This window comes from Rhinolophus sinicus, linkage group LG15 (genome assembly GCF_036562045.2).
Source record: "Rhinolophus sinicus isolate RSC01 linkage group LG15, ASM3656204v1, whole genome shotgun sequence".
Classification (NCBI taxonomy): Eukaryota; Metazoa; Chordata; class Mammalia; order Chiroptera; family Rhinolophidae; genus Rhinolophus; species Rhinolophus sinicus.
In genome coordinates, this window is record NC_133764.1 from 1,142,777 (window position 1) to 1,169,386 (window position 26,610).

Consider the following 26,610-nt stretch of genomic DNA (forward strand, 5'->3'; position numbering starts at 1 on the left):
AGACACACACACACCGCCTCTATCACTGCTGTGCCATCTGGAATCTCTCCGTTCCTTCTAGCAGACGTCTGATTAGGGGCCTCTGAACCACTGGAGACATAAAACATCCCTTTTCTGACTCCCCAGAACGCAGGACGGTGGCACCTGCCTCCTGTTTTTGATATCCTAGATGCGCAAACAGATTACGTGACCACAGTGAGGGAGGGAGTGGTAATGGGGGACAGAGCTGCAGGCCCCTCCTGTGTGCAGCAGCCCAGGCCGCCTGGCTGGCCCCTTTGGCCTCTGCAGGGTCAGGACCAGGGCACATCAGGCTCAGAGCCCATCTGTTTATGATTTTAGGGGCTGGGGCTCCGACAGGGTCTAACCTACCCCAAAGCAGGGTCCTGGGTCAGAGCATGACCAAGGGGTGGGGAGTGTGGACTCACAAAACAGGCAGGCCGTTCAAGTCCAGGCTATAGGTTCTCCCAACTGACTGGGGGCACGGTCACCCCAGAAGACCCTCCATGGAGAGGAGGAGGAGGAGCAAAGTACGCCCAGGCTGGGGAGATCCAGGGGGCTTGGGATTTACCCACAACCACACCAGCTGGGGTTGAAAGGTGGCTGGCTTAGCCTGCACGTCTCAGCCCCCCAGGGGATTTCCCAGTTCCCAGTCCCAACGGTGAAAGAGGAAGGGGTGGTCTGCCTTGGGCTACAAGATTCCAGGGTTATAAGGAGGCACAGGGAAGAGAGAGAGACATGCCAATGTGAGAAGGGGAAAGAGACAGGATGATGTGGAGTGGGGGAGGGGAGGGACTGCCCCCAAGAGGTCCAACTCACCCCTCTTCTTCACCAGATTCCCACCTAGATACCTTCCTCAGTGTCAAAGGCTGAGCAGGGAGGGGGAAAGAGGAGGGGCTCCAGCTAGCTGAGCAGGGCGAGCCCAGCGCAGCCAGACAGTCCCCAGGAGCCCACCATCCTGGCCCTGACTCAGGGATGGAGATGCCGTGGCTGCAGAGCGGGGACCAATGTCCCACAAAGCCAGCTGCTGCTCACGGGGCCCCGTCAAAGCAAGCAGGCCCCATGCCGACCGTGGCCTTCCCGCCCACCTCTCCTTGGGTTTATCTCAGGCATCCCCAACAAGGAGAAAATTGCCCGCCCTTCTGACCCACTTCAATCCCATCCCTGGCAGCTTGGATCAAACGTTACAGGAGGTGCCTGCTGCTACACGCCAGCCCAGAGGAGCTGGAGACAGCTCTGGGCCCCCAGCCAGCTTGACAGCTCTGCATCTCCTGACCCAACCTCCACAGAGAAGGCACAGAGAAGGGTGCCGGCCAGACCACTACAGGTCTGCCCTGGCGGGTGGCCCATTCTACCCCAGGCAGGCAGAGGCCACCCCTGTGCTCTACCCTCCGCCCCCAGTGTCGTGTTTATGAGCCTGGAATGCGCAAACCCAGGCCCGATCTGAAGGCTGCGCTTGCCTCATATATCTGCACAAATTACATTTCGGCTTTTATTAGTCCCAGATCGCTCTCATTTCCTGCTGAGTGTCCTGTGGATATCATTAACATTTCTACAGCTTTTATTTTTTTCACATTCTCCAAAACGCATTACCCAGAAACATTATTTAAAACGAGAGAGTGCTATGACCAGTGTCCGCCCCCCCCTTTAATCAGTCCAGCTGCTGCGTCTTTTAATTTAGCCGAGCTGTATTGCAGGCGGGTTTCCCAATACACATGAGCAGCTGGATGTGGTGAAAGCATCTATCTCTAAGAAAAGACAGTTCAATTAGAATACGAAAAGCCCAGCACCTGATGGAGAGAATGCAGGCAAAAATGCTCACCCCAACACCACCCTCCAACCCCAGGCGAAGGGAGGAGGAGAGGGATGCAGGAACAAAGGCATGGCCTCAAAGACGCCTCTCAGAGCCAACGAGGTCCCACTAAGCTCGGCCAGGAGAAAATGGGGCTCTGCGTCTTTAAGAGCTGCCTCAGGCCTGCGACGGGCTCTGTTGTTATTAATTATTATGATTACTTTTCAAGAACACTAGGAAAGGACAAGGAGGGGGAAAGGGGCAGGCAGAGGGGGTGGGGTGGGCAGCATCACAGTGGGGGGGCAGAAAGGCACCCTTGGCAGAACAATGGTGACCTTTGAACTTGGGAGGGGAGGAGGGGCAATCTGAGACCTTGGCCTCTGTGGGTTCAGCTGGAGGGAGAGGGGTGGGGGTCAGGGGAGGGCACCCCCTAACATCCTCCCGGGGCTCCTCTGGCCCAGCCCAGCCTCACCATCCCTGCTTCCCCACCTGTCTCTCCCAGACACTTGGTCAAGGCCTTACCTCAAGTTCTTGTCCAAGTGGGAAGGAGGGAGGGAAGGAGGGAGGGAGGAAGCGACTCTTGAGTGTCCTCTAAGCAGTGGATGCATTAGCACTCCTTGGACAATTCCTGGAAGTTGGTCTTCCCAGGCCAGGCTCAGGGAGAGAGACATGTCCTGGAGCTGGTTCAGAGCCCCAGGCCATGCACCCAAGGCCCCAGGACTTCCCCTCCACAGCTAAGGGTCCCTGCTCCCCCACATACTTGCACAGCCATGAATTGCGCGGGAAGCAGAATGGAGGCATGAAGAAAACCCAACCCCCACCGCAATGCAAGGCCAGCAGGTGAACCTGGGAGCACCAATTCTTTCAGGCGAAGGCCTCAGCCCTCTCCCTTCCCCTCAGAGGTGCTATGGAGCAAAAGGGGGCACCCATGGATTTAAGTACCTACTCTGCACAGGTTTGCTCAATGAATGCTAACTGTTCTGCCCTTTTACAGAAAGGGGTGAAATTGAGCGAGGCAAGAGCACTGAGTATGAGCTCCCCCTCTCCCAGGAAAGATCCCTTCACTGGACAACTACAGCAGGAGCAGTGACCAGACTAAGGGTGGACCACCACTCACCAGGACCCCACACCAAGAATCCCCATTTTAGAGGGAGCATCTTGGGGCATGACAGACAGCAAAAAGGTACTATGAGGAGGCAATGGGGGTGCTGGCAGCTCACATTTCCCAGGTACCCTGACAGCCTGGTCAGGCCCCCCCTTTTACTCAAGGAGCCTGACCTACCTTAGGGAGGTCCACTCATGGGCAGTGGTGGTTACTGGCCACCTGCTGTCACCATGGCAGCCTCACAGAGGTCCCTGGGCCCACAGCCTCTCCAGTCCCCAGGGTCAGTCCCTGGTGAAGTAAAGGGGTGTATTGTGAGCTGTAGCTGCCGCAGCTCCCACAAAGGGTGCTTCTGGGGCCCGGCCTGGAGATTGTGGCTGGAAGTCTTTCCTGAGACAGCTGGTGGTGGAAGACAGGAAGGGGACTAGGGAGATGGAGAGGGGAGACAGAGAAACAGAGGCAGAGAGAGGAACAGAGGGAAACAACCGGAGGGGGGAGAGGGAAGGAGGGAGAGAGAAGCAAGCATTCTGCTCTCCTGCAGCTGCTCTGGCCGCTGGTTCCATCCCACCCACTTACCCAAGGTTGTTTTATGACCCGGTTTCCTGATTTGTAGCTGCAGGGAAAATTTTTAAAAATCCCAACCCACTCAAGGCCTGGGACCAGGAAAGGGAAAGTCACCTGAGTCAGGAGGCTGGGGGTGGGTATGTAGCCACCTCAGGCCTCCCCATCTGTGATAGATGATGACTACTAAACATGAGACCTCCACGAAAACTACAGATCATTAGCCAGACTTACTGCTGTCCTGCCTGTGGGGTCTATTTTGAATCCTAAGGGCCTGGCTTGAATGGAGGAAGAGAGGTGCTTCCAAGGAATCCACGAGACAAACAGCCCAGTGCCCACAGGTAGGATCCTTGGGCCAGGGGCCAGTGAAGAAGCAGGGACCTGAGCCAGCTGGGAGAGCCCTGCTTGGGGCAGGGGGGGACCATCTCGGGGCATAAGGAATCCCAGAGAACACAGCAGTCCCCACCCCAAAGTATGGCTTCTTGAGACCACTCCATGGCACACACTTGGTATGCAGCCCTCCACATTCACCAGCACCCATTTATGCTCATGAGAGGATCTAACAGTCCCCTCTCTGTACGGCCAGGGCAGGAAGGCTGGGTGGGAGGGCCTGGGGGCTAGAGGTCCTGAATACTAAGGGACAAGCATCGGGGTGAGCAGGGTAGGAAGCAGGAAGATCACCCCAACACCCTCTCCAGATGTCCAGAGTAGGGACCCCGGGTAAGGCTGGGGTCTCAGGCCTCTTCGAAGCATATGTGAATGGGGAGTAGAGGCTTCTGGATTCTCCAGATGTTTCGAAGGCCATCCCTCAAAGCCCCCCAATGCTGCTTCCTCCAAGGACCCAGCTGCAGAGGCAGCAGAGACCTACCTCAGGGTCTAACCCACCAGGAAGCCGCCTTGCCCCACCCACCCGACCACACCCCACTCCACCCAGCTTAGTTCTTCTGGGCACGCCTGCTGTGCCTGGTAGTTCCCAAAGCACCCTGCCCAGTTAGGAAGCCACAACCCCATTTCCAGGAGGAGTCAGTAACTTGCAGAGTTCCCACACATCAGAGTCTGGGCAGCAGACTTCTAAAGCTGGGCCCTGCTCCCCACCCTACGCCCAATGCCCCAGTACCCTCTCTGGGATGCAGGGGTCAACAGGCCCGTAAACCCGGCCCACCTAAGCCAAAAGGGTTCACACTCTGGGGAAGAGGGGCAGATGGCCAGCCTGGCCCCTCCCTGCTGTGAGGGGTGGGGGGTCACAAGAAGGGATTCTGCAGCAGCTGTGCTGTTGGCATTCGAGGACCCTCCTGGGGTGGGGTGTCAGGGGGAGAGCTCACCTGTTATCAGCCCCAGACTTACTAGTCTCTTGTGAACAATTGTTTTTAGATCATTTATTCAACAACACCTCCCCACCTTCCCCCATCTCTGTTAAAATGAGAAGAAAAGGGAGGTGGGACCAGCTGCTGGGATGCAGACAGCTAAGAACCCACACATTCAGAGCCCCGGGCCAGCAAGATCAGGGACTGGCCCGGAGGCTGGCATGGGGGTGTGAGGGGATCCACACGGAGGCTCCCAGTCTGCTCCAGTCTCCTCCCTCCACCACACCCCCAGAAGTTCCTGACCTTGCAGGTGTCTGCTGGCCTTGAGAGGAGGCAGAGACGGAGGGCCCAACCTCTCACCCCAGCCTGTCCTCGGCACCCCATGTGCCCAGAGGGACAATGACTTCCTTTTGGAAGTGGAGGCACCAAGGCACCAGGCCTGTGGCTTGTCTGGTTGCTGACTTTGTGGTCTTGGGCAAGCTTTTCCACCTCCCTGAGCCTCAGGGCCTTTGCATACCTGCTGTTTCCTGCTGGGCACCATCCTTAGATAGCTACAGGCTCCTCACATTCTTGACTCCTGTCACCTTCTGCGGGAGCTTTCCCTGATGAGTGTTTGAAATGGCACCCTGGCACTCCTTCCTTCCTCCTCCAAAGTGCTTCTCTCCTTGTAATAAGCCATATGGCTCGCTGGCTGGCTTCGTTATCGGGCCTCGTCTTCAGAACACAAGTTCCATGAAAGCAGAGATTTTTGCCTGTTTTGTTCACAGCTATATCCCCATTTCCCATAACGATATTATTGAATGAATATGTAGAATGTCCTATTAACCCTATGAAAATCTCCAGAACGAGCAATCGGGTAGTGGTAGAGCACATTTGGATGGGGACAGGGACTTGTGGCCACAAGTCCTCCTCATTCATCTGACAAAGAACACCCTCCCTCCAGCCTGGCAGGCAACGCACATGTGAAGTGGGCAGGTGAGGATGGAGGCAAACTGGGCATCCTAGTCACAAATAAAGTGAGGGGGGAGCCCCACTCAGCTCTGGTAAACTGCTGCCTTATGGGAATGAGGACCCAGGGTGCCAGAGTTTGAGGTTTTTCCCTTTAAAAAGCCAGAAATCAGGACTTTATAAAAAGGAAAATCTCTTTTTTTTAAAAAAGTTATCAACCAAGTAAAACGTTTAACACTCCAGAGTTCAAGAGAAGCCATCTGCAGGCTATATTTGATCACAAACTCCCAGGTGTCACACACTGATGTAACTGACACAGACAGAATTTCACATGGGCAAAGGCAGGGGCCTAGTCAGGCAGGGAATTTGGGCATCTCGGGTGTGCTCAGGAGCACTCGGTAAGCGTTCAATGAGAAGGAATGAGTGCAGGAAGGGCATCCAGAACCTTCCCTGGCCTCTGGCAGAAGCCCTGAGACCAGCATTGTGGAGTGGAGAAGGGTGAGCGTGGCAGGCTCCAGGAGGCAGGAGCTCAGCAGCCTTGGAAAGGAGGTGCAGAGAGGTGGGGGAGCTGCAAAGGCTGGGGGCAGCAGGCCTGAGACCCACAGAGGCACTGGATGAGGCTCTGCAAAGATCCTTGGTGGCACTCATCACAGCACTAATTGTGTAATTAATGGTATAATGAGCAGTTTGACACGTGCCTCCTGCACCAGAATGTAGCCTGCTGAAGGTTAGGTCCTAGGAATCTGTTAGATCCTAAGATCTAAGCCTAGAAATTGGCCCAAGTAGGGCCTATTAAATATTGGCTTACTGCCAGATGAATGGACAGACGGGATGAGCGAGGGGTCAGCTCCAGGTTGGGTGCATTACCTAACCCTCACCATAGCCCAAAGAATGCCACCCAGAGAGAGGGTTGATGATGACACTCCTGGAGGCCAGGACACGTGCACTAGCCAATCCGGAAGGAAGGACAAAGCTTATGCTCTGCCCTCCACAATCCCTGGGGTCACAGCCCCTCCCAAGCCCTGGCCCATTTGCTCGTCAAGCCCATTTTCTGCTCAGCTTACAGTCTGCTGGGGGTGGGGGGTGGGGGTGGGCAGCTGGGTGCTGAAGATAGAGGAAAAAGCAGCATGTCCTCTGCCCTCCTTAGGCGACAGACAACTGCCTGGGTGTGACACCCAGGAAGCTGTGGGAGTGAGGAAGGATGGTGACAGGACCCCCCAGGGCATATTCCAGGTCAAACCTTCCCTCGTTTAGCAGAGGGATTAATGGAAGCCTAGAGAGGGACAGTGACCTGTCCAGCAGGACTGAGGTCCCTCTATACCTGTGTCCCACACTGCCTGTTTGTCAACCAGAAAATGAACTCAGAGCTGGGGCCAAAGAGGTGGGGAGGGAGGTTCTCCTCCTGGACACCCCAGCTTCCAGGAGGAGTCAGGGAAAGTCCTCCCTTCCCCAGCCTGGGTGGGAACCACCCCCTGCTTCCCTGCCTTTGACTCCCCCTCTTTGCAGCATCCTGACAGCCTGGGAGGCGCAGCACGACAGCCCCCCCAGCCCGGTTCCAACTGGGGGAGCCGAGGAATTGGCATCCCCTCCTTCCCCGCAGCCCCTAGGGGAGGAAGCCGCCTGTCAGGCCGCCACTGCGTGTCAAATCCTCTTGCTGCCTAATTGTGAGACGGCGGCGTTTAGAGAAACGCTTTTCTGGCCGCCTGCCACACCGCAAACTGCTTGGTATAATTTTATTATTAAGGATAGAGAAAAAGAGGGAGGGGGTTGGAAAGGAGAGAGAGAAAGGGAGAGAGGAGGAAATTGCTTAGTCCAAGTCAGCTGGTGGAGTATTCTGTTCAATGTGAAAGCCGGGACGTCTTTCCAGTTGGCAAGCTGACTTCGTTAATTGCGCATTCAGTCTCTACTTAGGGTAATTGAAACGAAGCGGGGCCCAGGTCTGACAATTAGGGTCTGCGACTAGGCCATTAACACTTTCCGCGACCGTCCCCCGCCCCCGATCGATACCACGGAACCTTTGAAAGTGGGGGCGGGCCATGGGGCGCCCCCGCGAGAGCCCATTCTGGGCCGGGGGCAGGGAGCCGCACACCGACCGAGGCGTATGCTGCATCGGGGCTGCCGGGCGTGCGCCCGGCGCGAGCAGGGTTAATACGGCGCCGCGAGTCCTGGAGCCCGGCTAGGGCCAAGCTGGGGATGGGGAGCCGCGCAGGGCGTGTGGGGGTTGTTTGTGGCCTCACCACCCCTCTGCAACAGATGTTTCAGCCATGTAAGACAAAGGCAGAGCGCCTGCTGCTGCCGGGAGAAAATCCGCAGGACTCCCTCAGGGGCAGGTAAAATTTCACCTTCTATTTGTGTTACCCCCTTACACCCCCGTCCGCCCCTCCTTGTTTCCCGGCCTCTGCTCCAATCCGGAAAGCGCCACCAAAGACGCCGCGCCGCCTCCTCCGCAGCCCAACCCGCTGACCCCAGCAAGGTCACCGCGACCTCGGGCTCCACTAGCAGCGCGCCCGCCCGTCTTCCTCTGGCTAGGGGCGCCTGTTAGCGCCTGGCTGCCTCCTGGGGCGCCCCCCCAGTCCACGATCCACGGTAATTGGAGGCGCCGGGAGAGAAAGGGGGCGCTGCATTCGCCAAGAGGCGGAGGCGCCGCTGGACGCTCCCAGCCTCCCTCCTGCCTGCGCAGGGACCCCGGAGGGCTTCGCCCCCCCCAGCCCCCATCATTCATCTCCCTGATTCCCGCTGTAGCCGCCCTCGGAAGTCAGCCGAGTGAAGCAGCTGTTCCTTGCACACTCCACTTGACCAAAGATGATGATAAATGAGGCCCGGGCTGCGTCGGGGACGCGGCGGCGGCCGCGAGGGGCGCGCAGCGCGAGGCGTACAGTCCACAGCCCCCTCTCCGTGCCCCGGGGAAGGCGAGGACGCAAATGACAGAGGCAGAGAGGCAAAATCAAAGGCCCGCACTTCCCTCCCGGCGCCCTGCACCGCCCCAGCACCAAGCGAGGAGAAACCAAGAGGAGAACTCGTCCTCGCCGCAGCCCCTCCTTCTCCACCCCTTCCCCCAGCGCCTTGGTCCCCAAAGCGCCCTGGCCCCCACCCCTCGTGCCTCAAACCTATTAACGCTCGTAAATAATAAATAATGGAGCGCTTCCCTCCAACCGCGCGAGGCTGCGGGCGGCGGCTGCTGCCAGCTGTGCCGGGTCCTGGGGAGGGGGCGCCCCTGGCCGGGTGCAAGGGGCTCGGGCGCGCGGCCCCGCACACGTGCCGCCGCGGCGCGTAGGCAGGCACCCCGCCCCGCGGAGGAGGGGGAATCCCGCTCTGCCCTCCCCAACGCCACCTCCCCTGGAGTCCTCTGGCACCGAACGAGGCGAGAGAGTGCGCGCGAGCTTCCCAGACGGAGAGGATTATTTTTAACCTGCCCCCCTTTCCATAGCTGCCTCTCGGGTTTGCGCGCCCGCCCGCCCGCTCCACCAGCCGAGGCCGCGGGCTCCTCACCTCGCTCGGCGGCTCCGGACTCTGAGTGCCTCCCCCGGCCCGCGGCCCCCGCCCCTGCGCGGGCATCGCGCAGCTAAATCTCAGCCTGGAAAGGACCGATTAGGAGCCGCGTGCCTTTCTGCGAAATATTGGAACCGGGTGGGTTGGGGGCGGGGAGCCCGGCGCTGTCGTCCCCTCGCCTCCCTCCCAGCTCGCAGAGTGGCTGCTAGAGGCGGCTGCCGCTCTCCCTCCCCAAACAGGGGGAGGCCGGCCCGGGGCGCCGAGCACCCCTCTGGTTTTCGGCCTTCTCTCAACGCCCACCCTTCTTCAGTCACCGACGAAGCTATAGCTTCTACCACACAGACCCTCCAGCAGCGGCGGCGCCAAGTGGGGCGCTGCCTCCCCCACCTCCAGTCTCCTCCCTAAGCTGATCCAAACAAACACAGCATTTAAACAGCAGCGGGCTTACACACCAGCAACTTCAAGGCAGACCCCGCCCGTGCCCGTGCCCGAGCCCTTGCCCAGGCGCACTGGGGGGCCTCCCCCCCCCGCCCTTCCCCCTTAGGCCCACCTTCGCCCCTCCCTCTCAGCCCCTTCCCCTTCAGGCCCAGCTCAGACCCCGCCCCCTTCCTATGGGGAATGAGGCAGCAGGAAGTTCAAGTCCACTCCCATTACCCTGCTCTCCAAAAGGCCACCCACCCAAACCCCAGCCTGTCCTCCCCAAAGGAGGGGGCAGCAGAGGAGCTGGCCGGGCCCAGAAACCCCCTGCAGGCTGTGACTGGATCAGTCACTTGACATTTTCCAGACTCGGCTTTGTGCCCTATCCTGGAGCCCCACAGGCTAGGGCCCCCTGAGCACCTCCCTCCTGAATGAGGTGGGGGTAAGACAGCCTCTGCAAAACGGGAAAACTGTGGAGGAAGTGTGGGCTGAGAAGAAAGGAAAGGGCATTCCAGCGGCGAGGAGCTGCCTAGCTTAGTGGCAGGAAAGAACATAGCCAGTTTGGGAACCTGAGCCGGATTTCTCTCCCCAGCTCAGCTGGAGGGTGGGGGAGGGCTGGGCCCCCACCCAGAGGGAGCAGCCTGGATTACCAGAGAGGTAAGAAGCCTGGCAGGCTGGGGGTGGGGGAGCTGCGTATGGAATACAGATGTGAGGACAGCAGCAGCTGGGTTTGCCTGATGACACCCTTGGGCCAGCACCTGGGGCTGTGGGGGCCCACCCTGCCCTGAGCAGGGCAGGTCCAAGAGGGAGGGTGCCCTGAGCACATGCAGGGCCTGGCACCCCTGAGTAGGGGTTCTCAAGGGGCTTCAGCCCCCCCAGCCAGCTAGATACAGGGCCTGGGCCCCCCCTCAAATCTAGGAAGTTCTCAGTAACTCTCCGACTGTTGGAACAGGTATAACAGCAGCAGCGGCATCGGACGGCATGCTGTCTGGTCGCCTTCTATGGCCCAGGTGTCTTGATAGATTTTACTTCTAGCCCCTCAAACTGCCCTTCTAGGAGGTGATACCACCTCTCATTTCACAGACGTGGAAACTGAATTTCAGACCGAGCCATTCTGGGGCTCCCTGCCTTGGGCCCTGTAGCTAGGACCTCGAGGCTGTTTGCTTTCTGGCAGCTGGGCGTCAGGGAAGTGCCCTGGGGCTTGATGGTGCAACACAAGGATAGATGACGATGAGGTTTGATCCTTTGGAAATATCAGAAAGCTGGTTTTCTTCGGAGAAAAAGAGGGCAAGGAGCTAGAGAGAGGAGTCACACTGCCCACCACCACCCACTTCCCCCACCTGCTTCCTTCCGCAGATCCAGTTGGCCAAGGCGCCAGGCCCCCGATTGAGGGTCCCCAGGTGAGGAGTTGGCTCCTGGGGCTGCAAAGTTACGGTAGTGAGGCCTCTAGTCCCTACAGGCCTCATGTGTCGTCTGCAGCCTAAATGTAACTCTCACAGCCCCATACCAGTGCTCTTCAAATGTGTAGCTATTGCTGTGATGAATAAATTACAAATCCATTTAGGGCCTAGAGGCTTTGGATGGATATATCCTGCACCCCCAACACAGACTAACAGCTCCTATTTTGATAAGGGGTCTCCATCTCAAGACTGGGTTCAGTGGGGTGTCCCCTGTCTATGAACAGCTGGGACCACCTTGTCCCCACATCCCCTCTGTGGGGCAGGGAGCTTCCACTTCCGGGCATGGCTTGTACGGATGGCACTCTGTTCTCAGCTTTCCTGGGTGGGGGTGGATCCTGGTCAGCCCCCCAGACACGTAGCCTAGTTAGTGACCAGTAGCACTGACCTTTGGGGAAAGCAAACCACTAGCCACTGCTCTGGAGGTAGCCTGGGGCGCCTTTTCTCAGGAGGAAAAATATTTGCTCTTGGTTTTCGGCTGCCGCCTCATGCTGACTGATTTTCCTCTCTTCCACACAGCAGTGAAATGTGAAGGTGCTTACGAGTAAAAACAAGGCGAGAGGGCACACTCTATAAGCCTAGCATCCCGCCGCCTTGAACAGTGTTGTTTTTCTTCCAGGGTGAATAGGAGACTTTCTGCTAGTATTCTATGCACTGGTTTTAAAGACCAGTCTCTCTTCCCAGGCCCACCTCCAACTGCACCAGAACTTCTAGAACCCCCTCCCTCTGGCTTCCAGTCACTCAGCATCTTGGGGAGAGGGTCTCTTTCAGCTGTACGCAGCTAACTCCTTGTTCTGGAAAGTTGCAGGAGACTCCTTCCTGGCTAGTTCTTCAATGCTAGCATGGAGTGGCAGGCCTCTTCGGGGCAGGACGGGGGATGGTGAGGGATGTGGCGGGGTGGGGGGTGCTCTGGAGAGATATCAGATACACAACAGCCAGGCCAGCCAATTTTGAGGACTCCGAGGTGTCTGGCTGTGTGGCTTTAGGGTGAGGGGAGGCATCATCTACCCCCACTGCTCCTGATGGTAAATGTCTAAAGCCCTGATGCCACACAGCTCTGGGTTCAAATCCTAGCTCTGTATACTATCTTCTGTGTGACCTTGGGCAAGTCACTTAACCCCTCTGAGCTTCATGGTCCTCGGCTGAAACCTGCTCTTATTAATACCACAGGACAGGGTTATCCTGAGTCTGAATGAGATACTGTGCTTGGTACCTGGTGGAAGCTCAGTGAAGGGTAGTAACTGTCCATGGGGGATGGGGACCGAGTCTTGTACTTTTTTCTGTCTCCCAGGGAGCTGCTGTGTGTGTCTGGGAAGAGCAGGTCTTCAGGAAGGGCTTTATGAGGGACAATGACACCCCCAGAGCAGGGGAGGGCTGCTGGGACTGAGGGTTCAGGCCTGTCCTCGGACAGATGACCCATCCCCCATGGCAAGTGGGTCATCTTTCCACTGGAGTCTCAGTGTTTCTCACACACTCGTGTGCACATCTTAGTAAGATGCAGGTCCTGCTGTGGTGATCAGGCCCGGGAACCTGCACTCTAACAGGCTCCCAGGTAAGGCCGCTGCTGCCCGCCTGAGGACCACCACCTTCACAACCCTCCAGGTAGGGCCCCGAGTCCTGGAGGCGGGCTTGGCGTCCCTGACCCCTTTGTCTCCGAGCTGGGCAACCCCCGGCCTCGGTGTCCGGCACTGCTTCCTGGCAGCTTCACTTTGCTAAGCTTGCAGTCGCTTCACATCCGTGCCTCCTGGGCCTCAGTGTCCCCATCGGGACAGCAGGAAGCCAGGGTATGATGATCCCACTCTTTCCCTTGACGGTTCCCTGTCCCCTTTTTCCCTCCCGGACACGTTCCAAAGGTACAAGTCTGAGACCCGAGCATCAACCCCAGGGGCTGGGCCGCCACCCTAGGGGCTGTACTCCTTGGGGTACAAGGCTCCCCCAGACTAAATACATAGCAGTAAGTTCTCACGTTCCGCCTTATGTCCTAGTAATAAGCACTTTGCATCTACAAACCTCATTCTCACAGCAGCCCCATGGGGTGGGTACCATTATCAGCCACGTTTGATGAGGACACAGTTCAGACACTGAAGCCCACTGCCAAGGTCACTGCTGGTTAGGGTGCAGGCCCTTCAGGGGCCAGACACTGGGTCTTTCTGGCCTGACCCCCAAATATGTCCGGCCTTTGGGGAAACAGCACGTTTGATTTTCTTGGCACAGCGCATCTATCTGGCTGGCGATGGCGTGGGGAAAGAGGGGCCCGGTCCAATTGGGAATGTGTGTGTGTGTGTGGGGGGGGGTAAGCTGGTACAATCTCTTTGGGGAGCTTTGTGTCAATATGGACCCAAATAAAAACTACATGTGCCCTCTGCCCTCCATGTGGCAGTCCTGCTCCCAGCCAGGCTGAGTCGTCTGCACAGGGCAACTAACTGATGTCGTGTGCAGCAGCGAAAGACTGGCGAGCCCCTAAGTGTCCATCTGAGGGACGAGGTCACTGTGTTTGGGGAACTCCTTACAGTGGAGCCGTAGACAGAGTGAGGAGCGGCTTCGTGTATCAGTGCAGCAGTCTCCAGGGTGGGTGGGAAAGGCACAGGTAGAAAGTATGCAGAGATGCCCTATTTGCATGAAAACAGGGTTTATTTGATTTTTTTTTTTTTACATGATGAGCACATGACACCTAGTAAAGATTTTAAAACTTCCTATACGGATAAATATCTGCCCTCAGGCTACGTAAGATGGTTGAAGACACCTGGTTTCAGCTTCTGATCTGGTGCTGCCATGTTACAGCTGTTTCAGTCTAGGGGTGACCTCACGTTCCTCATCGGTAGGATGGGACCGGGCCCTGCCGCCTACGAGTCAGCCCACCTGCATCCTGGAGTGGGCAAAGGGCAGGACAGGGGTCATCCACCCATTTTACAATGAGGAAACTGAGGCTCCAAGTTAGGGAGAGACCAGGTCTGAGTCCCTGTATAGGCTGTGTCCTCACTTCTGGGTGCACAGTCTTGGGGGACACAGAAGCCAGGACTGGCTCAAGCCCGAAGCTGTATGGACAACCACTGCCAGCAGGGCCATCGATAAACCATAGGCCTAGTGCTCACAGGGCCCACTCTTGGTTTTACATGCACTGTTCTCTCCACTCTATTTCCTCCGGCAATATGCTCTCCTTTAATCATCACAACAAAGGTAACACGTTATAACATTTAAAAGCAGAGGCCCTTCCATGAGGCCCTAGGACTCTGGGCGGTGAGGGCGTGGCTGATAGTCGTCCAGGAACATCTGGGACCAAATCCTGCCTAGGACACCCTCAATCTGTGGGGCCTGGGCAGGCGACTCCAGTGCCCATGCCTCAGTTTCCTCCTCTGTGAAACAGGAGTTTAGTATGTCCCTAGGGTGGTATAAGAGGTGGTATAAGAATTAAATAAGATAATGGCCAGAGTCGTCTGAGCACTGCCTGGCAGGAGGTCCCAATAAGTGAGCTATTATTTTCAAAAGGTAAATATTTAGATAATTTTTTATAAAAGAGGGAAAGGTCAGGAAAATCCCGGATCCTGGTCCTAGCCGGCTGTGGAGGTGGGGCCAGCAAGGCAGGGCTCCTTGGAGTGACAGGAACCTGGCTCTGGCCTCTGGCCCCAGGAACAGCTGGTTCCTGCCTGGGTCAGCGGATGCGCTATCTTGGCACAGAGGCCCGGTGGGCAGTGGCCAGAGCAGGGTCCAGCCATCTGTGTTCCCTAGTTGGCAAGTTGGGCGGAACAGGCTTGGCCAGTTGGCTGGAGGCCCCCGAAGCCCCAGGCCCATGAAAAGAGGGCTCAGAAAGGCTCCTGTGTTCCACCCTGTTCCACAGCTGGCTTTTTCCAGACCAGAGCCTCATGGGTCTTTGGAAAGAACATCCAGTACCCGAGCCCTGCTGATGACTCGCTGGGTGACCTCAGGTGAGTCACTCCACCTCTCAGGGCCTCCATTTTCTCACTCATTAATGGGGATCGTGATAAATACCCGCCTCATAGGGTTGACCAGAGAACCAATGAGAAAATGGACACAAAAGTGCTCTGTCATCATCGGCCTCACAGCCAATCCTCACAGTATTTCCGTGTGTAGGGCCCTGCTCTAAGATGCAGTCTGCATATTGTAACTCATCCTGCAGATAAGGCAACAGAGGCACACAGCTGACAGGGGCAGAAGCACTGTAAGGTGAATAACGGCGGCCTAATGTTGTTATTAAATTCATGGCTGTGGGGTCTGGCCTAGGATTTGGAAGCTTCAAACTTAGTTTCGGGGGCAGCTTTGGCCAAGGTAGGAAGGCCCGGGAGGGAGCACTGTGTTGTGGTTGGAGGTGACCCCGTGGCAGGTACTGGGGCACCAACTGCTCGCTCAGGCATTGGGATTCCAAGTCCCATGTTTCCTGGGTGCCCTCTGTGTGCTGGGCATCAAGAGAAGTGTCTTCTTTCCTGTCTTATCATTTTAATCCCCAGAGTAACTGTGCAAAGAACACATGAGCATCCCCATTTTACAGCTGGCACAATTAAGGCCTGGAGGCAAAGGGAATTTCTTGGTGAGCAGTACTATTTAGATTTGAACTTGGACTGTGTGGCTCCAAGTCTGCTCCTCAGCCCAAGGATGCGGGCACAAGCAAGAACTGTGGCTATCGGTACACCCCCTGGAGACGTGGCAACTTTGGGGGCTGCAGGAGCTCCGGGGACAAGTTGTTGTGTCCCATGCACTGTCTTTGGAGCACCTGACCTGCTGCTTCTGGGCCTCTGCCTTTACTCCAGCTTACCCTGAGCCACAGGAACTGGGCAGACCATTTTACAGACAGGGAAATCGAGGCCACTGAGGGGCAGGGGCTTGTCCAAGGCTCACAACTCCATTTCCTGGTGCCTATGGACACCCCTCATAGGCCACATGGCCTCTTCCTGTACCCTCCTGCATAACCACCCACCCAGCCACCCACCCTCACATCCACACACCCACCTACCCATCCAAGACAGTTACTAAACGTCTCCCGTGTGCCACACAAGTGCTACAGACGGAGCAGCTGGAGACAGCCGTGGGCTCAGCCTCCTGGAGAAGTTAGTCTCCTGGCGCGTGGGGAAGGACCCTAAATCACACCTGAGTGGGAATGGGGTCGGAGGAGGCTTCCCAGAGGAAAGCCGTCCCGAGACCTGAGAGATGTGGAGGAGTTAGTGAGGGAAAAGGAAAACGCCCTGGGAGGCAGGAGAGAGTGACAGGGAAAACGTGGCTCGCAAGTGGAATGTGAGGGGGAGAGGTAACGAGTGGGCAGGGCCCACATGGTATGAAAGGCCACAGTGACGAGGGACTTTGTGCTGCGTGCAGTAGGGAGCCATAGAAGGGAGTGAGTGACACTGTCAGACACGGGGGTTATAAAGTTCCCAGGGCTGCAGGGATGCAGAATGGATTGGTAAAGCAGGTGAATGGAGGCCAGGAGGCCAGTGAGAAGGAGGCTGGGGCAGTTTCCCCGAGAGCAGTGAAGGGAGCCCGACCAGGTGGGGGCAGAGGGCTGGAGAGGGGTGAGAGTCTAGAAACGTCAGGAACCAAGTACCTCAGGACTCAACAGCCAATTCCAAAGGGGTGAGGACCCTGCATGTTTCTGCAGAGCCCAGGCTTCTAGCCACTAGGCAACAGCGCCCTCTTGGGGCGGGGGGGGGCTGCCTCTCCCACTACCTTCAGGCCTGTCTTGCTCGAGCCTCCAGTTATGTCAAGCCGGTCCAAGTCTGGCTCACCACCCCTGGAGTGCTAGAGCCGGGCCGGGCCGACACCCTTAGGTAGCAGAGTGTATGCCTGAGGCCCAGTGAGGGCATGGAGGCCACACAGCACAGTGGCTCAGAGACCACTTCTGCTGGTCCCCAGCCCTAGCCGCCTGTCTCCCACCCACAGACCTACGCCAGCCTGTCTCACTGTCTCACTGTGGGCTCCTGGCTGAGGCCTCCCTGGCACTGTTGTCTGGATGTGGGTGGGACACAGCTCCAGCACAGTGATGAAAGGCTGGCGCTGGAGTTTGGAAAGGAGTGAGATTCCCATGGGAAAGGGTGGCTCTGAGCATCAGCCCCCTGCAGGCTGGCTTTGATGGTGGAGAAACCCCAGCTGGATCCCTGGCTACTTGCCTCTCGCTGAGAAACAAAGGCTATGAGCGGTGTCCGTGGACGTGTGCAAACATTAGCAGGGAAACCCCCAAGTAACCTGACCTTGTGTTCTGCCACAGCTCTGTCTTTGCTCCTGCCCCCTCCCTTTCAGGCAAACACGACCCTCATGGACCAGATGGGCCAGCAGGTCCACGCCACCCCCACAATCCCCAGATCCCCTTGGTCACTACTCCCCTCCCACCCTAAAAGCCACCACTGGAAAGATTCTGTCTCCCAAACAAACTGCATTTAGAGCTCACCCACTTGTGCTCTCTCATGGGGCTCCAAGAGCTAATGGGGGCCTTTGATGGACATGAGCAAGTGAGGGGTTTGTGGGCCACATGTTTGTCACATGAATGAGTGAGTGGATGGTTAGATGGATGGGTAGACGGGTGGGTGGAATGGAATTCCATCCCCAAGCAAAGCACTGCCATTTTTGTTGGCCGGAGCAAAATACAATTTCCCAAAGGCTTTTAGGAACATGGCAGGTAGTTCCTGGGGTCCCATGGGTCCCCACTGCGGCCGCCCTTCTTCATGCCTGTGCTGGGACACTGAGAGGGGCACAGCCCTGTGTTGCCCATATGGGGAGGGAGCGCTGGACCCTGGGCTCCCACGGCCCCATACCATGTTATCCCAGATACTCCAAAGTTCCTCCAGAAGCCCCTTTTGCTGAGCCTGCCCCATTAAGGGCTCCCAGAGACCCCCAGGAATTCCCATGACCTGTAAGTGTCCCCAGGCCTGGGATCCCTCTTGTTGGAGGCCAGGACACGCAAGAATGGAGGGGTGTGTGCCTGCCAGAATCCGCTAGGCAGCTTTGCAGAGCCAGAGAGAGCAGAGCGTTTGTCATCTGCTGAGGACAGTGGGGATGGTTTAAGGTGAAATTTAAGCCCATTAGTGCTTGGCTAATGACATCAGCAGCGACGGCGAAAATGAAGATGGCAGGGTGTGTGAGCGTCCATAAATTGTCAGGGCTGGCGCTGCCTTCGTCCTTGGGCCTACTCCCTCCCTCCCCTCATCCCTGCACCAGCCTGGGCCCTGAAGCACCCCCCACACTGGTCCCTGCATAGCTGGCAGGCCTTGTCCCTGTCCCTGCCCTTGTCAGGCCACACAGGCCCGGCCCCAGGGTCAGTATGTGGCTAGGGCCTCAGCTGGGGCGTGAGAAAAGAACAAGGGGGAGCCCAAGCTTGGAGGCAGCATCTTCTTAATCTCCCTCCTTTTATAACTTCTGTCTTTTTTATGCACACACAAGGAGTCCGGCTCAGCCCCCAGCATCTCTTCCCCAGGCTGAGCACTTTCCCCGCAGCTAATGCCTGACAGCTCTGTTTATGTCTCCCCATAATTCTCCAGTTTTATGTTTTTTTTCCAGGGCCATTAAGCTCCCAGCCACAAGCTCCTTCCCCTGCCCCTGCCTGCCTTTGTCCTTGAGGCCAGGCAGCCCCATCACCCTTTGGGCGACAGGCTGTCCTCCCCCAGCAGGTAGACGTGGACCTTGGCAGGAGGCCTTGCTCAGGCTGGCCCTGAGGGTAGGCACTTCCGGTCGCCAGGCCCTCCTGACACCAACTCCCGGTCTTCCCATCTCCTCTGTCACAGGTCCTGTCCCGCTGGTCTACACCTGGCTCCTGGAGGGCCCAGCAAAGCCCTCTGGCCCATGTCCCTTCCCAACGGAGTTATTCCTCAGCCTCATGCTTTGGCCCTTCTCCCTAGCTGACCTTTTCCCTCCCAGGGCCCCAGCCACCTCCTAAGGGCAAGCCCCCCAACCCAGACAGCCCTCGGCAGCTCCAGATCCCTGGATCCAACACATCTACAGTGCCCGGGGCTCCCGCACGCCACAGACCTGCCCTCTGCCTCAGTCCTCCTGTGGCTTGTCTCTGAGGAGGCCCCCAAGTCCTTGCCCCCCACCCCCGCCCAAGGTGTCCTATTCAGACCTCTCCTTCTTAACCTCATAGCTACAGCCCAGAATCTGGCCTCTTCACCTCCTGCTGGGAATTCCATGACTACCTCGACCTGGATTTCCCATTCCCACTCTCTGCCCCATGTGGCTTCTCACAAGCTCTGCTCAGGGCACTCCCTTGCTATAAAGCCTTCAATGGCTCCCCATTACTTTCACCTCCTTGACTTCCCATCTTAAGCATGGTACTCAGACCTCTCCAGCCTCAGCACCTTGATGGCTGGCTCCCGCTGCCCTGGCACTCTTCAGCGTCCCCACAGGGCTCTCCCAGCTCCTGCCCTGTCTGTGTCTCCCGGGGTGTTCTTCCCCATCTCTGCAGGTCCTAATCCAAGGTAGCAGGGGCCTCTGAGGGCCTTTCCTGATTCCCTCCGCTAGACGCAATTCTTCCCTTTCTTCTGGATCCATACAGTCTCCTCCTGTGGCTCCTAGAGCTGGGGAGCCCATCGTTTCCCCTAGTCTGGATGCCTGGCTTCCTGCCTCAGTCATCCACAAGGACGACACAGACTATTTAAAGGCATGGCCTTGCCTAGAACTCCCTCTTCTTTCTGGGGATACCCTCCACCACCCCTACTCTGGGGCCCAGCACCCCTCTCGGGAGGCATGGGCTCCCCCTCTGTCCAGTACCCTGGCTCCTTCCACAGGAGACCTGTGTACGTTATGAAAGCACAGGAGTCCTTCTCGTCTTTAATGTCCTCTGCCCTGCTGGCCTCTCAGTCTGCATCCTAGACGCCCCTTCCCTGTACATGCAGGTGACCCAAGGTACACCTGTCCTGTGGCTGCTGCTCCGGCCCCCACCGCTGCCCTTGGCTATGGCCTCCTCCATCCCCTGAGCCTTCTGGGCACCATGTGTCCTGGTCCCGGCTCCCTTCCTCTCTACCCCATGGATGGGTGCCGGGGGACATCCAGGCCTGCCTCCCGAGGAAAGCAGACTCAATGCCCGTGCTGCTGTTTCCCCTTCCCATGCACTTGGCGGGCCAAGCACATGGCTTGGTTTCAACAGATTCCAACCCGAGTCGCCCTGTGTCGCCCCAGTGTGTCTGACCACAGCTCGGCAGCCCCCCACTCTGTCCTGCCCACCCCGGCTGGCATTCCACCCAGACAACTTCCTGCCCTTGGCAGGCCTCACTACTACACTGGCAGCCCCTGGAGCGACAGTCAGAGCACTGCTTGGCCCCAGGCACAGCTCCTGACCTTATGGGCAGTATCCTCTCTGAACGGGGACTGTCCTGACCCCGCCTTTACCTCACAAACAGCTCTTGAGCACAGACACACGTGGGGTGCCAAGGCAGGCAGTCCTATGGACTGTTGCCCGGATCCTATAGTTAAAAGCAGAGCAAGCTTCGTAATTTGTGGGGCCCAGTGCGAAATGAAAATGCTGGCCCCTCCTCAAAAAGTATTAATCCCAAGACAGCGACAGGGCATTTAGACCAAGCTCAGGGCATTGCTGAGTGCAGGTCCTGTGTGGCTGCACGAGTCGCACAAAGCCAGCCCCAGCTAGGTCACCAGACCAGCTGCCACACCCTGCCGTGTTCCCTAGCTCCCGGGCACTCTGCTGAATACTGGGGAGATCATGATATAATCCACAAGTCACACCCGGGAGGTCACAGATAACGACAATCATAAGAGTAACAACAGTTCCATTTACTGAGCACTGACTAAGACTAAGTGCTTCGTACACATCAAGTCCACAAACCACCACAGCTACCCAAGTCTATGGCTTATGAGATGGGGGTTCAGAGAAGCGATGTAACTTGCCCAAGATCACACAGTGGCACTGAAAGTGCTGGAGGTAGGAGTGAGCCCAGGCTGCCCTGACTCCAAGGGCTGGCTCCCAACTGAATCGCACACCAGGTGGCGGTGCCGGCCCTGCGCCCACCTCACCACAACCATTACCAGGCTCTCCCCTGGAAGCCAGGCTGGAACAACAAGCCTGCTGCTACAGGTAAAACACTGAGACCCCCTGCTGTTGGCTCTGAATGGGGCCTGAGAAACCACCCATAACTTCTTGCTGCAGAGATGCAGAAACAGAGGCTCAGAGAGGGTGACAATTCCTGCCAGGTCACATAACAGGACCCCCAAATGCCCGCCTCCAGCAGCCCTGTTTCTAAGGACGCTTTTCTGCCCCCCAGGCAAATGCTCGTGATCGGATGCATAATGAAGGCGGAAGGACCAACAGCAGACGTCCAACATGATCTCACTTTGTTAAGCAAACTGGGTGGAAACACACAGAAATGCTAAGTCGGTGTCTTCCCATCAGATGGGCTAGAGGTGACTTCTGTTTTCTTCTTTATATTCTTTGGTATTTTCTGTATTTTCTCCGTTGAGATAAGATTTTTAAAAAGACCAACAGCTCTGAAGGTTTTAGAATGAATGGGGAACGGAAGTTTGTGGAGCCGAGTTCTGGTTAATAGAGTTGCCATAGATACCAAGCAGGGATTTACTCGCTCGCTAAGAACCAGAGCACAGCAGACTCCTTTCCGGCTCCTGCTGGGCTGGAACGCCCTTCCCTCATTGTTGAGGGTTCAGGTTTCTCAGGACCTAGGGGTCTGGGGCCGTCCCTGGGACAGCGCTGCCTGGCTCTCCCAGGAGGTCTGAGCGCTCTGCTCTGGACGGTGTGGGCCCCAGGCAGGGAGGGGCTGTAAAGCCTGGCTGCTTAGGAAGCCTGTCCCAGTGTGTGCTCGTCCCCTGGCAGTGCTGTCCTCCTCCCTGGACAGCACGCTGCCCACACTAAGCCCCTCCTCCCTCGGTGCTCCCTCAAACCTGCACCACCCTATCCTCTCCTGCTCACAGCCCACCACACCCCCACAGCCGACATCCCCAAGACCAGACTCGCCCTCCCTTACCCCTCACCCCCAAAGCTGGCCCCTGCCACCCTTTCTGGCCTCACCCCCCAATGCCAGAGGTTGCTAGCTCCACACCTCTGTGGTCCCCTGCCTGGATCACCCTCTGCACCCGCCCCACCCTGCCCAGAGCAGGCAGCCTTTCCCCTGGTTCCCTGCTAGGCTGTGGCTATAATGTGCTGATTAGATTAGAACCACATCCCAGCGGGCCCACTTGGGTGTCTGTCAGACCCCCGGCAGACCCCACTGGGCTCACCCACAGCCCCAGTCCCCAGAGCCTAGCACAGTGCTCTGGGGATCCATCAGCAATGCCCTCTGTCCCACACCCCATGCTGCTGCTGGGCCTTTTGCAGACAGCTCCGAGCCACCTCCTGCCCAGAGAGCCCCCTGGGTCTCTGTCCTGAGAAGAGCTAACAGCTCCTTAATAAAAGCGGGCCACAGGCGGGCCACAGACGGGCCAGTGACATCGCGCCCAGCTGAGAGGCTGCGGCTCACATCAAAGCCTCATTTTTCTTCTTCCTGTTAGACACTGAAACAATTTACATAAAGAGCCCCACATGTGTCTGTGACAAAAATGCATTTCTTCTCATGGCTGGCCAGCATCCTCCTTAGCTTTCCCAGATTCCCCCCATGGGCGCCTGGCTCACTTCCCCAGGAGTGGGGGTCTCAGGGACCACCCCGTGCCGGGGAGAGGCCAGCCAAAAGAATAACCATGCCGTATCTTTATTAAAACAAGAATCCAAACTGACTAACCCTCACGGACTCAGGTGGGGGTGGGGCCATGTACCGACCACATGGGTCTAAGGATCTCAGCAGAGCCTTGTTCTGGCCTCCAGCGAATAAAGGCATCTCTGCAGGACCAGGGCTGGCCGCACACAGCGGCTACCTGCACCTGTGTGAGCTCACCTGTAAGACAGCCCCACTGAGCAAGTCACCTGTCCCGCGTGGCAGACCAGGCCTGGAGGCCAGGACTTCCCGGCAGTGAGGCTCACGGCCTCTTCTGCTCAGCTCTCGTGAGGGAGGGACAAGCCACGCAGAGGCCTGGGGAAGGCTCCCGGTGAAGCTTCCAAACATTCCTGTCTTCTGATGGCTGAAGCCTAACACCCCACTGTTCTCCTGGCTTCATGTTGGACAAAGAACTACCTTCTCTTGGCCCCTCTACTTAGAAATGTCACTCTGAGAAGTAACAGGGTGTCTCACCACCCCGTGAGCGAATGACCCCAGACCCTTCCTCCAACGTGCCCAGGAGCAGGGAGCAGAGTGGGGCTTAACCTACCCAGCCACCCCGAGTCCCCTGTGCTGACTCACTGGATGGGGTCGGCCTTCCTGTGTGTCAGATGGGCGAGGGGGTGGGACTGGCTGACTTGGGGGTGCTCCTCACACACGCACCTGGCAGATGTGAGGTGTATGCATTATGATGCATGTAACTATTCCTGCCTGTGTACTAGAACGTGCTATGTCTCTGCATGACTCATACAGTAAGGCCTACATGTAACCACTGGGAGCTGAACTCGCAGCCCCATGTGCCTGGGCCTTACTTTATGGGACTTTGGGGGCACTGACTACATATGATTTTCATCTTCTAAGTCCCATGGAAGATGAGACCGCACTGAGGACATTTCTGGATTCTGAGGCTGAAGGGGATGAGGGCCTGGCCCACCCTCTGACACCCTCCCCTCTTCCTGTCTAGGGAAACTGTCTTAAAACCATGGGACCATGACAATTTCAGTTCCAGACATTTGGGAATGCTATGTACCTGCACCAAACCACGTGTTCCAGAGTGTTCGTGGCAGGTTTATTCATCAGATCCTCAAACTGTAAACTACACAGATGTTCGTCAACAGTAGAGGGATGACGAGACGCCAGTATACGCACACAATGGGATACTATACAGCAATGGAAAATAGCCCCGCACACAGCATGTGTGAGTCTCAGAAACAGCACACCGAGTGCAACAAGATGCACGTGGAAGAAATTCAAAAGCCACACACGGGTCCTGGGCGGGTAATACCTGGTGGGGGCACAGGGGACCTTGGGGACTGTGATGCTCTTTCTCTTGACTAGAGTGCTGGGTCCACACATTTGGTTTGGAGCAATTCATCAGCTGTTCACTTGGGATTCATGCCCTTCTTCGTATGAAAGTCAATGAACAGTTGAAAAGTAAAACAAGGGCCGGCCCGGTGGCTCAGGCAGTTAGAGCTCCGTGCTCCTAACTCTGAAGGCTGCCGGTTCGATTCCCACATGGGCCAGTGGGCTCTCAACCACAAGGTTGCCAGTTCAATTCCTCGAGTCCCGCAAGGGATGGTGGGCAGCGCCCCCTGCAACTAAAATTGAACACGGCACCTTGAGCTGAGCTGCCGCTGAGCTCCCAGATGGCTCAGTTGGTTGGAGCGCATCCTCTCAACCGCAAGGTTGCCGGTTCGACTCCCGCAAGGGATGGTGGGCTGTGCCCCCTGCAACTAGCAACGGCAACTGGACCTAGAGCTGAGCTGCGCCCTCCACAGCTAAGATTGAAAGGACAACAACTTGACTTGGAAAAAAGTCCTGGAAGTACACACTGTTCCCCAATAAAGTCCTGTTCCCCTTCCCCAGTAAAAAAACTTAATAAAAATAAAAAGTAAAACGAGACCGCAGCCTCCTCAGGCTCCTAGAAGTCGCCTTGTCCTGTGTGGTCCATGTCAGCCCAGCACCAAGCATTCCTCACTCTCCTCGGCCAAGGGTAGCATGCACATCCCCACCCCCCAAAAAGTCAGGTGGCCGTATGGCCTGCTTTGTCAGTGAAACCCGAGTGAGTGCAAGTGACAAGTGCTGCTTTAGGGAAGAAGCTCCACGAGCCCATATGTCTGTCTCTCTCTCTCTCTGTGACATGCAAGCGCTCCAGAAAGCTACTGTTCCATCTGCCTGGATCCCTGAGTGACAGCAGTGAGCAGTCCTGCTGCTGTCCAGTCTCAGACACATACCACCAGTGAGGGATAAAGCCTGTTTTACGGTGCTGATCTTTGGGGGTGTTTGTTATGTAGCACAACTAGCCCATCCTGACTCGTATACAGGCATTCGAGGCTCTTTGTGGCCTGGCGCTCCACAACCTCTCTGGCTTTGCCAATGGACGCACTCTGAGCGTGAGCCCCATGGATACTGTGCTCTAGGCACACTGGGAGCTCAGCTGTGCCAACCACGCACCCTGTTCTTTCTTGTCCTGGGCCTCTAAGCCTCTGCCCGGCACCCCTCTCCCTGCTCTGCCTCTCAAGCAGACAGCCATTTGGGCAGAGCTGGTGCACCCACAGTCCCAGCCTGTGTCACCTTCTCTTGCTATCAGTAGCTCCTTGAGGGCAGGCATTACTCAGTGGGCAATCATTTCCCACAGGAGCAAGCGAGGAGAAGAGGAACGACACACAGGCATGACCTCCAGCTCCTCCTGTAACTACAAAGCCATGTGCAGACCCCCTCCAGTCGTGTCCACGGCTATGCCACCACTTCCTGCAGCTCTGCAGGCTTAGACCTGTCCTCCCTCCTCACGTTTCTAACAGCTGCCACCCCACCAGAGGGCCTCCTACCGGCTGGGAAAAGTTGGGGGGGGGGGGTGCAAGGAAGGATGTGGAGGTTCTCAGGGGAAACGGTGCTGCCGATTAACCTGTTTTAAATGATACAGATTGGAAGCCCAGGGAAAGAACATTTTTTTCCAGAAAGGAAAGGCCATGTGATAAATGACCCCAGCTCAGCACTGGCCTTGGAGTCCCAGCTATGAGTGTTGCCAGGGAACCTCCCAGAGCAGCAGGGTTGCAGAATGGCCAATCACTGGTAGCCCCAGGGGAGCCTTGGCTGTGACCTGCTTCCAGTCCTGGTGAGAGGAGAAGGCTGAATGGGGATGGTGAGGGCAGAGGCCTGGGAGCGCATCACAGAGCAAATTGGCCACAGAAGCACAGGACCCTGGACCCTGGACCCAGGGGGCTCTGGGTTCCACTGAATTGTCTGCACCTGCCCCTCCCCATCGGTCACAGCTCAGAGGACCCTGAGCAAGCACCTCTCTTTCTCTGCGTGGGGGCTGGTTCTCCTGCCTTGGAGGGTGAGGGGTAAGACTGAACCTCTTAGCTCAGCCTGCACTGTTCTCCAGCTTTATCTTCCACCCTTCTCCCCGCACGTGCTCCAGCCACACTGGCTCCCACCAGCTCCTTGTAGATGCCAAGCCCTCACCCCCAGGCCTTTGCACACACCAATCCTTCTGCCTGGGCCACCATCTCCCTGGATCTTCTCATTGCCCCCCCAAAGCCACCTCTTCCCAGAGGCCCTCCCTGACTGCCTGCGTAAGGGAGCCCCCACCCCCACAGCTCTTGCCACCCTCTGAAATACCTCCATCGTGTATTTGAGAACTGGCTTCTTGTCTGTCTGTCCCATGTAAGGTCCATGAGAGCAGGTCCACCTGTCTTGTCAGGGCACATGGCAGGCGCGTGTTGCTGAATGGACAATAGGGTGCTGGTACTGCCAGGCGTGGTGCTCAGGCCTGGCCTGAGGCGCATGGCTGTGCCCAGGTGTGGGTAGTCCTCACACACCTGGTTTTCCTGGTGCAGCCCGAAGGCCTTTAGGTGTCAAGAATCCTCCCTGCCCTCACCCTGGGCCTGCTGGCCCA

General features: G+C 57.2%; 1 protein-coding gene and 1 long non-coding RNA gene across 8 annotated transcripts in view; one reads left to right on the plus strand and one right to left on the minus strand.

Moving 5' to 3' along the window:
• Positions 1–26,610, minus strand: part of RAI1 (retinoic acid induced 1) — a 118,586-nt gene that overhangs the window by 17,914 nt on the left and 74,062 nt on the right. The window contains exon 1 of one of the 7 annotated variants that reach the window (XM_019715718.2): positions 9,194–9,554. The exons of 5 other annotated variants lie outside the window; for them this stretch is intronic. The gene's annotated coding sequence lies outside the window, so the exon portion shown is untranslated. Of the gene's footprint in view, positions 1–5,273; positions 8,454–9,193; positions 9,555–26,610 lie in introns of those variants that run through there. One more of the 7 variants, XM_019715719.2, reaches the window with a different exon arrangement.
• Positions 9,778–24,150, plus strand: LOC141568868 (uncharacterized). Its single transcript, XR_012492103.1, has 3 exons — positions 9,778–10,267; positions 21,276–21,414; positions 23,677–24,150. It is a non-coding gene; the product is annotated as an uncharacterized LOC141568868 (long non-coding RNA).